This window comes from Procambarus clarkii, chromosome 53, assembly GCF_040958095.1.
Source record: "Procambarus clarkii isolate CNS0578487 chromosome 53, FALCON_Pclarkii_2.0, whole genome shotgun sequence".
NCBI classification, from domain to species: Eukaryota; Metazoa; Arthropoda; class Malacostraca; order Decapoda; family Cambaridae; genus Procambarus; species Procambarus clarkii.
In genome coordinates, this window is record NC_091202.1 from 1765346 (window position 1) to 1778540 (window position 13195).

Here is a 13195-nt window from a genome sequence, read left to right on the forward strand (position 1 = left end):
TCTAATCCGGCTGAAACGTCGATATATGCAATAAAAACAGAACTTCTCGCATTTTCAATATCTTACTCAGTTTTTTAACGAGAAACAAATAGTTGATTGAAAATGAAGTATTTAATGTTATTTTCTAATCAATTATGAGGTTGTATCGTTTTTATCGTATATATAATGAATTAATACCAATAAACCGAAAATTCACAAAAACGTTGAAAACGGCAAAATATTGCCTAATACGATGATATTTTGTAAAAATCACATAAAGGAAAGGGGATGACAAACGTCAAAATATTGCTTAATTCGATGATTTTTAGTACAAAACAAAATGCAAGAAAACTTGCTTAAAAATGAAAAATTTGCAAAATTCTGAGATTTGAAGGCTAAATCACCTATCGTGAGAAAACATGAAGTAGTATCGAAATATTGGTAAAACGAATATATTTACGTAATGCGACACTACATGAAAAACGTGAAAAAGTCGCTAAATTACCAAATTTGAGGATTTTAACGTCAAATCATAGAGCGAGTTTCGTATTTTTTAGATCCTAGAAAAGACATAAAAATATTGTTTCCAATACAAATGATAAAAATCAATGCGTTTTCATTAGAATTAACTAAAATGTTCCTGATTTTCCGTTTATATTACCGATGGAAGATTTACACGTAAAACAGCTCTAATCCGGCTGAAACGTCGATATATGCAATAAAAACAGAACTCGCATTTTCAATATCTTACTCAGTTTTTTAACGAGAATCAAATAGTTGATTGAAAATGAAGTATTTAATGTTAATTTCTAATAAATTTTGCATCATCATCATCGTGTGATGCAAAGTTTTGCAGTTTTGCAGTCTTGCAGTTTTGCAGTTTGCATCATTTTTATCGTACATATAATAAATTATTACCAATAAACTGAAAATTCACAAAAACGTCGAAAAACGGCAAAATATTGCCTAATTCGATGATATTTTGTTTAAATTACATAAAGGAAAAGAGAATTATAAACGTCAAAATATTGCTAAATTCAATGATTTTCCGTACAAAACAAAACGCAAGAAAACTTGCTTGAAATGCATAATTTGCGACATTCTGAGATTTGAAAGCCAAATCACATATCATGAGAAAATATGAAGTAGTATCGAAAGATTGGTAAAACGAATATATTTACGTAAAGTCACACTACATGAAATACGTGAAAAAAATCGCTATATTACTAAACTTGAGGATTTTAACTTCAAATCATAAAGCGAGTTTCGTATAATTTAGATCCTAGAAAAGACATATAAAAATGTTGTTTCAAATACAAATGATAAAAATCAATGTGTTTTTATAAGAATTAACAAAAATGTTCCTGAAAAGACATAAAAATATTGTTTCCAATACAAATTATAAAAATCAATGTGTTTTCATTAGAATTAACTAAAATGTTCCTGATTTTCCGTTTATATTACCGATGGAAGATTTACACGTAAAACCACTCTAATCCGGCTGAAACGTCGATATATGCAATAAAAACAGAACTTCTCGCAGTTTCAATTTCTTACTCAGTTTTTTAACGAGAAACAAATAGTTGATTGAAAATGAAGTATTTAATGTTAATTTCTAATCAATTTTGCATCATCATCATCGTGTGATGCAAAGTTTTGCAGTTTTGCAATCTTGCAGTTTTGCAGTTTGCATCATTTTTATCGTATATATAATGAATTACTACCAATAAACTGAAAATTCACAAAAACGTGGAAAAACGGCAAAATATTGCCTAATTCGATGGTATTTTGTTTAAATCTCATAAAGGAAAAGAGGATGATAAACGTCAAAATATTGCTAAATTCAATTATTTTTAAGACGAAACAAAATGCAAGAAAGCTTGCTTAAAATGCAAAATTTGCGAAATTCTGAGATTTGAAGGCCAAATTACATATCGTGAGAAAACGTGAAGTAGTATCGAAATATTGGTACAAACGAATATATTTACGTAATGTCACACTACATGAAAAACGTGAAAAAAGTCGCTATATTACCAAATTTGAGGATTTTAACGTCAAATCATAAAGCGAGGTTTCGTATTTTTTAGATCCTAGAATAGACATAAAAATATTGTTTCCAATACAAATGATAAAAATCAATGCGTTTTCATTAGAATTAACTAAAATGTTCCTGATTTTCCGTTTATATTACTGATGGAAGATTTACACGTAAAACCGCTCTAATCCAGCTGAAACGTCGATATATGCAATAAAAACAGAACTCGCATTTTTCAATATCTTACTCCGTTTTTTAACGAGAATCAAATAGTTGATTAAAAATGAAGTATTTAATGTTAATTTCTAATCAATTTTGCATCATCATCATCGTGTGAAGCAAAGTTTTGCAGTTTTGCAGTCTTGCAGTTTTGCAGTTTGCATCATTTTTATCGTACATATAATAAATTATTACCAATAAACTGAAAATTCACAAAAACGTCGAAAAACGGCAAAATATTGCCTAATTCGATGATATTTTGTTTAAATTACATAAAGGAAAAGAGGATTATGAACGTCAAAATATTGCTAAATTCAATGATTTTCCGTACAAAACAAAACGCAAGAAAACTTGCTTAAAATGCATAATTTGCGACATTCTGAGATTTGAAAGCCAAATCACATATCATGAGAAAATATGAAGTAGTATCGAAAGATTGGTAAAACCAATATATTTACGTAAAGTCACACTACATGAAATACGTGAAAAAAATCGCTATATTACTAAACTTGAGGATTTTAACTTCAAATCATAAAGCGAGTTTCGTATAATTTAGATCCTAGAAAAGACATATAAAAATGTTGTTTCCAATACAAATGATAAAAATCAATGTGTTTTTATAAGAATTAACAAAAATGTTCCTAAAAAGACATAAAAATATTGTTTCCAATACAAATTATAAAAATCAATGTGTTTTCATTAGAATTAACTAAAATGTTCCTGATTTTCCGTTTATATTACCGATGGAAGATTTACACGTAAAACCACTCTAATCCGGCTGAAACGTCGATATATGCAATAAAAACAGAACTTCTCGCAGTTTCAATTTCTTACTCAGTTTTTTAACGAGAAACAAATAGTTGATTGAAAATGAAGTATTTAATGTTAATTTCTAATCAATTTTGCATCATCATCGTGTGATGCAAAGTATTGCAGTTTTGCAATCTTGCAGTTTTGCAGTTTGCATCATTTTTATCGTATATATAATGAATTACTACCAATAAACTGAAAATTCACAAAAACGTGGAAAAACGGCAAAATATTGCCTAATTCGATGGTATTTTGTTTAAATCTCATAAAGGAAAAGAGGATGATAAACGTCAAAATATTGCTAAATTCAATTATTTTTAAGACGAAACAAAATGCAAGAAAACTTGCTTAAAATGCAAAATTTGCGAAATTCTGAGATTTGAAGGCCAAATTACATATCGTGAGAAAACGTGAAGTAGTATCGAAATATTGGTACAAACGAATATATTTACGTAATGTCACACTGCATGAAAAACGTGAAAAAAATCGCTATTTTACCAAATTTGAGGATTTTAACTTCAAATCATAAAGCGAGGTTTCGTATTATTTAGATTCTAGAAAAGACATATAAAGATATTGTTTCCAATACAAATGATAAAAATCAATGTGTTTTTATTAGAATTAACAAAAATGTTCCTGAAAAGACATAAAAATGTTGTTTCCAATACAAATGATAAAAATCAATGTGTTTTCATTAGAATTAACTAAAATTTTCCTGATTTTCCGTTTATATTACCGATGGAAGATGTACACGTAAAACCACTCTAATCCGGCTGAAACGTCGATATATGCAATAAAAACAGAACTTCTCGCATTTTCAATATCTTACTCAGTTTTTTAACGAGAAACAAATAGTTGATTGAAAATGAAGTATTTAATGTTATTTTCTAATCAATTATGAGGTTGTATCGTTTTTATCGTATATATAATGAATTAATACCAATAAACCGAAAATTCACAAAAACGTTGAAAACGGCAAAATATTGCCTAATACGATGATATTTTGTAAAAATCACATAAAGGAAAGGGGATGACAAACGTCAAAATATTGCTTAATTCGATGATTTTTAGTACAAAACAAAATGCAAGAAAACTTGCTTAAAAATGAAAAATTTGCAAAATTCTGAGATTTGAAGGCTAAATCACCTATCGTGAGAAAACATGAAGTAGTATCGAAATATTGGTAAAACGAATATATTTACGTAAAGCGACACTACATGAAAAACGTGAAAAAGTCGCTAAATTACCAAATTTGAGGATTTTAACGTCAAATCATAGAGCGAGTTTCGTATTTTTTAGATCCTAGAAAAGACATAAAAATATTGTTTCCAATACAAATGATAAAAATCAATGCGTTTTCATTAGAATTAACTAAAATGTTCCTGATTTTCCGTTTATATTACCGATGGAAGATTTACACGTAAAACAGCTCTAATCCGGCTGAAACGTCGATATATGCAATAAAAACAGAACTCGCATTTTCAATATCTTACTCAGTTTTTTAACGAGAATCAAATAGTTGATTGAAAATGAAGTATTTAATGTTAATTTCTAATAAATTTTGCATCATCATCATCGTGTGATGCAAAGTTTTGCAGTTTTGCAGTCTTGCAGTTTTGCAGTTTGCATCATTTTTATCGTACATATAATGAATTATTAGCAATAAACTGAAAATTCACAAAAACGTCGAAAAACGGCAAAATATTGCCTATTTCGATGATATTTTGTTTAAATTACATAAAGGAAAAGAGGATTATAAACGTCAAAATATTGCTAAATTCAATGACTTTTCGTACAAAACAAAACGCAAGAAAACTTGCTTAAAATGCATAATTTGCGAAATTCTGAGATTTGAAAGCCAAATCACATATCATGAGAAAATATGAAGTAGTATCGAAAGATTGGTAAAACGAATATATTTACGTAAAGTCACACTACATGAAAAACGTGAAAAAAATCGCTATATTACCAAACTTGAGGATTTTAACTTCAAATCATAAAGTGAGTTTCGTATAATTTAGATCCTAGAAAAGACATATAAAAATGTTGTTTCCAATACAAATGATAAAAATCAATGTGTTTTTATAGGAATTAACAAAAATGTTCCTGAAAAGACATAAAAATATTGTTTCCAATACAAATGATAAAAATCAATGTGTTTTCATTAGAATTTACTAAAATGTTCCTGATTATCCGTTTATATTACCGATGGAAGATTTACACGTAAAACCACTCTAATCCGGCTGAAACGTCGATATATGTAATAAAAACAGAACTTCTCGCATTTTCAATATCTTACTCAGTTTTTTAACGAGAAACAAATAGTTGATTGAAAATGAAGTATTTAATGTTAATTTCTAATCAATTATGTGTTTGCATCATTTTTATCGTAAATGAATTAATAACAATAAACTGAAAATTCACAAAAACGTGGAAAAACGGCAAAAGATTGCCTAATTCGATGATATTTTGTAAACATCACTTAAAGGAAAAAGGGATGATAAACGTCAAAATATTGCTAAATTCGATGACTTTTAGTACAAAACAAAATGCAAGAAAACTTGCTTAAAAATGAAAAATTTGCGAAATTCTGAGATTTGAAGGCCAAATCACATATCGTGAGAAAACATGAAGTAGTGTCGAAATATTGGTAAAACGAATATATTTACGTAAAGCGACACTACATGAAAAACATAAAAAAAGTCGCTATATTACCAAATTTGAGCATTTTAACGTCAAATTATATAGCGAGGTTTTGTATTTTTTAGATCCTAGAAAAGACATAAAAATGTTGTTTCCAATACAAATGGTAAAATTCAATGTGTTTTCATTAGAATTAACTAAAATGTTCCTGATTTTCCGTTTATATTACCGATGGAAGATGTACACGCAAAACCGCTCTAAAGCGGCTGAAACGTCGATATATGCAATAAAAACAAAACTTCTTCCCTTTTCAATATCTTACTCGGTATTTTAACGAGTAACAAATATCAGATTGAAAATGAAGTATTTAAGGTTTTTTCTAATCAATTATATGTTTGCATCATTTTTATCGTATATTTAATGAATTATTACTATAAACTGAAAATTCACAAAAACGTGGAAAAACTGCAAAATATTGCCAAATTCGATGGTATTTTGTTTAAATCACATAAAGGAAAAGAGGGTGATAAACGTCAAAATATTGCTAAATTCAATGATTTTTAGTACAAAACAAAACGCAAGAAAACTTGCTTAAAATGCCAAATTTGCGAAATTCTGAGATTTGAAAGCCAAATCACATATCATGAGAAAAGATGAAGTAGTATCAAAAGATTGGTAAAACGAATATATTTACGTAAAGTCACACTACATGAAAAACGTGAAAAAAATCGCTATATTACCAAACTTGAGGATTTTAACTTCAAATCATAAAGAAAGGTTTCGTATAATTTAGATCCTAAAAAAGACATATAAAAATGTTGTTTCCAATACAAATGATAAAAATCAATGTGTTTTTATTGGAATTAACAAAAATGTTCCTGAAAAGACATAAAAATGTGGTTTCCAATACAAATGATAAAAATCAATGTGTTTTTCATTAGAATTAACTAAAATTTTCCTGATTTTCCGTTTATATTACCAATGGAAGATGTACACGAGCCTCTGCATCCCTCTCTTGAGCCTTTGCATCACTCTCTTAAGCCTCTGCATCCCTCTCTTGAGCCTCTGCATCACTCTCAAGAGCCTCTGCATCACTCTCTTAAGGCTCTGCATCACTCTCTTAAGCCACTGAATCACTCTCTTGAGCCTCTGCATCACTCTCTTGAGCCCCTGCATCACTCTCTCAAGCCTCTGCATCACTCTCTTGAGCCTCTGCATCATTCCCTTGAGCCTCTGCATCCCTCTCTTAAGCCTCTGCATCACTCTCTTGAGCCTCTGTATCCCTCTATTAAGCCTCTGCATCACTCTCTTGAGCCGTTGCACCCCTCTCTTGAGCCTCTGCAACCCCCTCTTGAGCCTCTGCATCACTCTCTTGAGTCTCTGCATCATTTTCTTGAGCCCCTGCATCACTCGCTTAAGCCTCTGCAACACTCTCTTCAGCCTCTGCATCACTCTCTTAAGCCTATGCATCCCTTTTTTGAGTCTCTGCATCACTTTCTTAAGCCTCTGCATCCCTTTCTTGAGCCTCTGCGTCACTCTCTTGAACTCCTGCATCCCTCTCATAAGCCTCTGCATCACTCTCGTAAGCCTCTGAATCACTCGCTTGAGCCTCTGCATCCCTCTCTTAAGCCTCTGCAGCCCTTACTTGGGCCTCTGCAACACTCTCTTCAGCCTCTGCATCACTCTCTTGATCCTCTACATCACTCTTTTGAGCCTCTGCATCACTCTCTTGAGCCTTTGCATCACTCTCTTGAGCCTCTGCATCCCTCTCTTAAGCCTCTTGAACACTCACTTCAGCCTCTGCATCACTCTCTTAAGCCTCTGCATCACTCTCTAGATCCTCTGCATCACTCTATTGAACCTCTGCTTAACTCTCTTGAGCCTTTGCATCACTCTCTTGAGCCTCTGCATCCCTCTCTTAAGCTTCTGCAACACTCTCTTAAGCCTCTGCATCACTCTCTTAAGCCTCTGCATCATTTTCTTGAGCCTCTGCATCCCTCTCCTAAGCCTCTGCAACACTCTCTTCAGCCTCTGCATCACTCTTTTGAGCCTCTGCATCACTCTCTTGAGCCTTTGCCTCACTCTCTTGAGCCTCTGCATCCCTCTCTTAAGCCTCTGCAACACTCTCTTCAGCCTCTGCATCACTCTCTTAAGCCTTTGCATCACTCTCTAGATCCTCTGCATCACTCTATTGAACCTCTGCATCACTCTCTTGAGCCTTTGCATCACTCTCTTGAGCCTCTGCATCCCTCTCTTAAGCCTCTGCAACACTCTCTTCAGCCTCTGCATCACTCTCTTGATCATCTGCATCATTCTCTTGAGCCCCTGCATCACTCTCTTAAGCCTCTGCATCACTCTCTTTAGCCTCTGCATCTCTCTCTTCAGCCTCTGCATCACTCTCTAGCTCCTCTGCATCACTCTATTGAACCTCTGCATCACTCTCTTGAGCCTTTCCATCACTCTCTTGAGCCTCTGCATCCCTCTCTTAAGCTTCTGCAACACTCTCTTAAGCCTCTGCATCACTCTCTTAAGCCTCTGCATCATTTTCTTGAGCCTCTGCATCCCTCTCCTACGCTTCTGCAACACTCTTCAGCCTCTGCATCACTCTCTTGAGCCTATGCATCACTCTCTTGAGCCTCTGCATCCCTCTCTTAAGCCTCTGCAACACTCTCTTCAGCCTCTGCATCACTCTCTTGATCCTCTACATCACTCTTTTGAGCCTCTGCATCACACTCTTGAGCCTTTGCATCACTCTCTTGAGCCTCTGCATCCCTCTCTTAAGCCTCTGCAACACTCTCTTCAGCCTCTGCATCACTCTCTTAAGCCTCTGCATCCCTCTCTTGAGTCTCTGCATCCCTCTCTTAAGCCTCTGCATCCCTTACTTGGGCCTCTGCAACACTCTCTTCAGCCTCTGCATCACTCTCTTCAACCTCTGCATAACTCTCTTGAGTCTTTGCATCACTCTCGTCAGCCTCTGCATCCCTCTCTTAAGCCTCTACAACACTCTCTTCAACCTCTGCATTACTCTCTTAAGCTTCTGCATCCCTCTCTTGAGCCTCTGCATCCCTCTCTTAAGCCTCTGCATCACTATCTTGAGCCTTTGCATCACTCTCTTGAGCCTCTGCATCCCTCTCTTAATCCTCTGCAACACTCTCTTCAGCCTCTGCATCACTCTCTTGAGCCTTTGCATCACTCTCTTCAGCCTCTGCATCACTCTCTTAAGCCTCTGCAACACTCTCTTCAGTCTCTGCATCACTCTCTTAAGCCTCTGCATCCTTTTTTTGAACCTCTGCATCACTTTCTTAAGCCTCTGCATCACTCTCTTGAACTCCTGCATCCCTCTCATGAGCCTCTGCATCACTCTCGTAAGCCTCTGAATCACTCTCTTGAGCCTCTGCATCCCTCTCTTGTGCCTTTGCATCACTCTCTTAAGCCTTTGCATCCCTCTCTTGAGCCTCTGCATCACTCTCAAGAGCCTCTGCATCCTCTCTTTTGTGCCTCTGCATCCCTCACTTGAGACTCTGCATCCCTCTCTTAAGCCTCTGCATCCCTCTCTTTGGCCTCTACATCCCTCTCTTGAGCCCCTTCATCCCTCTCTCAAGCTTCTTCATCACTCTCTTGAGCCTCTGCATCACCCTCTTAAGCCTCTGCATTACTCTCTTGAGCCTCTGCATCCCTCTCCTAAGCCTCTGCCTCACTCTCTTAAGCCTCTGCATCCCTCTCTTGAGCCTCTGCATCCCTCTCTTGAGCCTCTGCATCACTCTCTTCAGCCTCGTCAGCCCTCTCTTGAGCCCCTGCATCACTCTCTTGAGCCTCTGCATCACTCTCTTTAGCCTCTGCATCTCTCTCTTCAGCCTCTGCATCACTCTCTTGATCGTCTGCATCACTCTCTTGAGCCTCTGCATCACTCTCTTGAGCCTTTGCATCACTCTCTTGAACCTCTGCATCCCTCTCTTAAGCCTCTGCAAACCTCTCTTCAGCCTCTGCATCACGCTCTTAATCCTCTGCATCCCTCTCTTCAGCCTCTGCATCCCTCTCTTAAGCCTGGGCAACACTCTCTTCAGCCTCTGCATCACTCTCTTGAGCCTTTGCATCACTCTCTTGAGCCTCTGCATCCCTCTCTTAAGCCTCTGCAACACTGTCTTCAGCCTCTGCATCACTCTCTTGATCCTCTGCATCACACTCTTGAGCCTCTGCATCACTCTCTTGATCCTTTGCATCACTCTCTTGAGCCTCTGCATCCCTCTCTTAAGCCTCTGCAACACTCTCGTCAGCCTCTGCATCACTCTCTTAAGCCTCTGCATCCCTCCCTTGAGCCTCTGCATCCCTCTCTTGAGCCTCTGCTTCCCTCTCTTAAGCCTCTGCATCCCTTACTTGAGCCTCTGCAACACTCTCTCGTCAGCCTCTGCATCACTAACTTGAGCCTCTGCATCACTCTCCTGAACCTTTGCATCACTCTCTTGAGCCTCTGCATCGCTCTCTTAAGCCTCTGCAACACTCTCTTCAGCCTCCGCATCACACTCTTAAGCCTCTGCATCCCTCTCTTCAGCCTCTGCATCCCTCTCTTAAGCCTCTGCATCACTCTCTTGAGCCTTTGCATCACTCTCTTGAGCCTCTGCAACCCTCTCTTAAGCCTCTGCAACACTCTCTTCAGCCTCTGCATCACTCTCTTGAGCATTTGCATCACTCTCTTGTGCCTCTGCATCACTCTCTTAAGCCTCTGCAACACTCTCTTCAGCCTCTGCATCACTCTCTTAAACCTCTGCATCCCTTTTTTGAGTCTCTGCATCACTTTCTTAAGCCTCTGCATCCAATTCTTGAGCCTCTGCGTCACTCTCATGAACTCCTGCATCCCTCTCATGAGCCTCTGCATCACTCTCGTAAGCCTCTGAATCACTCTCTTGAGCCTCTGCATCCCTATATTGAACTCCTGCATCCCTCTCATGAGCATCTGCATCCCTCTCCTGAGCTTTTGCATCACTCTCTTAAGCCTCTGCATCCCTCTCTTGAGCCTCTGCATCAGTCTCAAGAGCCTCTGCATCCATTTTTTGTGCCTCTGCATTACTCACTTGAGCCACTGCGTCCCTCTCTTGAGCCTCTGCATCCCTCTCTTGAGCCTCTGCATCCCTCTCTTAAGCCTCTGCATCACTCTCTTGAGCCTTTGCATCACTCTCTTGAGCCTCTGCAACCCTCTCTTAAGCCTCTGCAACACTCTCTTCAGCCTCTGCATCACTCTCTTGAGCATTTGCATCACTCTCTTGTGCCTCTTCATCACTCTCTTAAGCCTCTGCAACACTGTCTTCAGCCTCTGCATCACTCTCTTAAGCCTCTGCATCCCTTTTTTGAGCCTCTGCATCACTTTCTTAAGCCTCTGCATCCCTTTCTTGAGCCTCTGCATCACTCTCTTGAACTCCTGCATACCTCTCATGAGCATCTGCATCACTCTCTTGAACTCCTGCATCCCTCTCATGAGCCTCTGCATCACTCTCGTAAGCCTCTGAATCACTCTCTTGAGCCTCTGCATCCCTCTCTTGTGCCTTTGCATCACTCTCTTAAGCCTTTGCATCCCTCTCTTGAGCCTCTGCATCACTCTCAAGAGCCTCTGCATCCTCTCTTTTGTGCCTCTGCATCCCTCACTTGAGACTCTGCATCCCTCTCTTAAGCCTCTGCATCCCTCTCTTTGGCCTCTACATCCCTCTCTTGAGCCCCTTCATCCCTCTCTCAAGCTTCTTCATCACTCTCTTGAGCCTCTGCATCACCCTCTTAAGCCTCTGCATTACTCTCTTGAGCCTCTGCATCCCTCTCCTAAGCCTCTGCCTCACTCTCTTAAGCCTCTGCATCCCTCTCTTGAGCCTCTGCATCCCTCTCTTGAGCCTCTGCATCACTCTCTTCAGCCTCGTCAGCCCTCTCTTGAGCCCCTGCATCACTCTCTTGAGCCTCTGCATCACTCTCTTTAGCCTCTGCATCTCTCTCTTCAGCCTCTGCATCACTCTCTTGATCGTCTGCATCACTCTCTTGAGCCTCTGCATCACTCTCTTGAGCCTTTGCATCACTCTCTTGAACCTCTGCATCCCTCTCTTAAGCCTCTGCAAACCTCTCTTCAGCCTCTGCATCACGCTCTTAATCCTCTGCATCCCTCTCTTCAGCCTCTGCATCCCTCTCTTAAGCCTGGGCAACACTCTCTTCAGCCTCTGCATCACTCTCTTGAGCCTTTGCATCACTCTCTTGAGCCTCTGCATCCCTCTCTTAAGCCTCTGCAACACTGTCTTCAGCCTCTGCATCACTCTCTTGATCCTCTGCATCACACTCTTGAGCCTCTGCATCACTCTCTTGATCCTTTGCATCACTCTCTTGAGCCTCTGCATCCCTCTCTTAAGCCTCTGCAACACTCTCGTCAGCCTCTGCATCACTCTCTTAAGCCTCTGCATCCCTCCCTTGAGCCTCTGCATCCCTCTCTTGAGCCTCTGCTTCCCTCTCTTAAGCCTCTGCATCCCTTACTTGAGCCTCTGCAACACTCTCTCGTCAGCCTCTGCATCACTAACTTGAGCCTCTGCATCACTCTCCTGAACCTTTGCATCACTCTCTTGAGCCTCTGCATCGCTCTCTTAAGCCTCTGCAACACTCTCTTCAGCCTCCGCATCACACTCTTAAGCCTCTGCATCCCTCTCTTCAGCCTCTGCATCCCTCTCTTAAGCCTCTGCATCACTCTCTTGAGCCTTTGCATCACTCTCTTGAGCCTCTGCAACCCTCTCTTAAGCCTCTGCAACACTCTCTTCAGCCTCTGCATCACTCTCTTGAGCATTTGCATCCCTTTTTTGAGTCTCTGCATCACTTTCTTAAGCCTCTGCATCCAATTCTTGAGCCTCTGCGTCACTCTCATGAACTCCTGCATCCCTCTCATGAGCCTCTGCATCACTCTCGTAAGCCTCTGAATCACTCTCTTGAGCCTCTGCATCCCTATATTGAACTCCTGCATCCCTCTCATGAGCATCTGCATCCCTCTCCTGAGCTTTTGCATCACTCTCTTAAGCCTCTGCATCCCTCTCTTGAGCCTCTGCATCAGTCTCAAGAGCCTCTGCATCCATTTTTTGTGCCTCTGCATTACTCACTTGAGCCACTGCGTCCCTCTCTTGAGCCTCTGCATCCCTCTCTTGAGCCTCTGCATCCCTCTCTTAAGCCTCTGCATCACTCTCTTGAGCCTTTGCATCACTCTCTTGAGCCTCTGCAACCCTCTCTTAAGCCTCTGCAACACTCTCTTCAGCCTCTGCATCACTCTCTTGAGCATTTGCATCACTCTCTTGTGCCTCTTCATCACTCTCTTAAGCCTCTGCAACACTGTCTTCAGCCTCTGCATCACTCTCTTAAGCCTCTGCATCCCTTTTTTGAGCCTCTGCATCACTTTCTTAAGCCTCTGCATCCCTTTCTTGAGCCTCTGCATCACTCTCTTGAACTCCTGCATACCTCTCATGAGCATCTGCATCACTCTCGTAAGCCTCTAAATCACTCTCT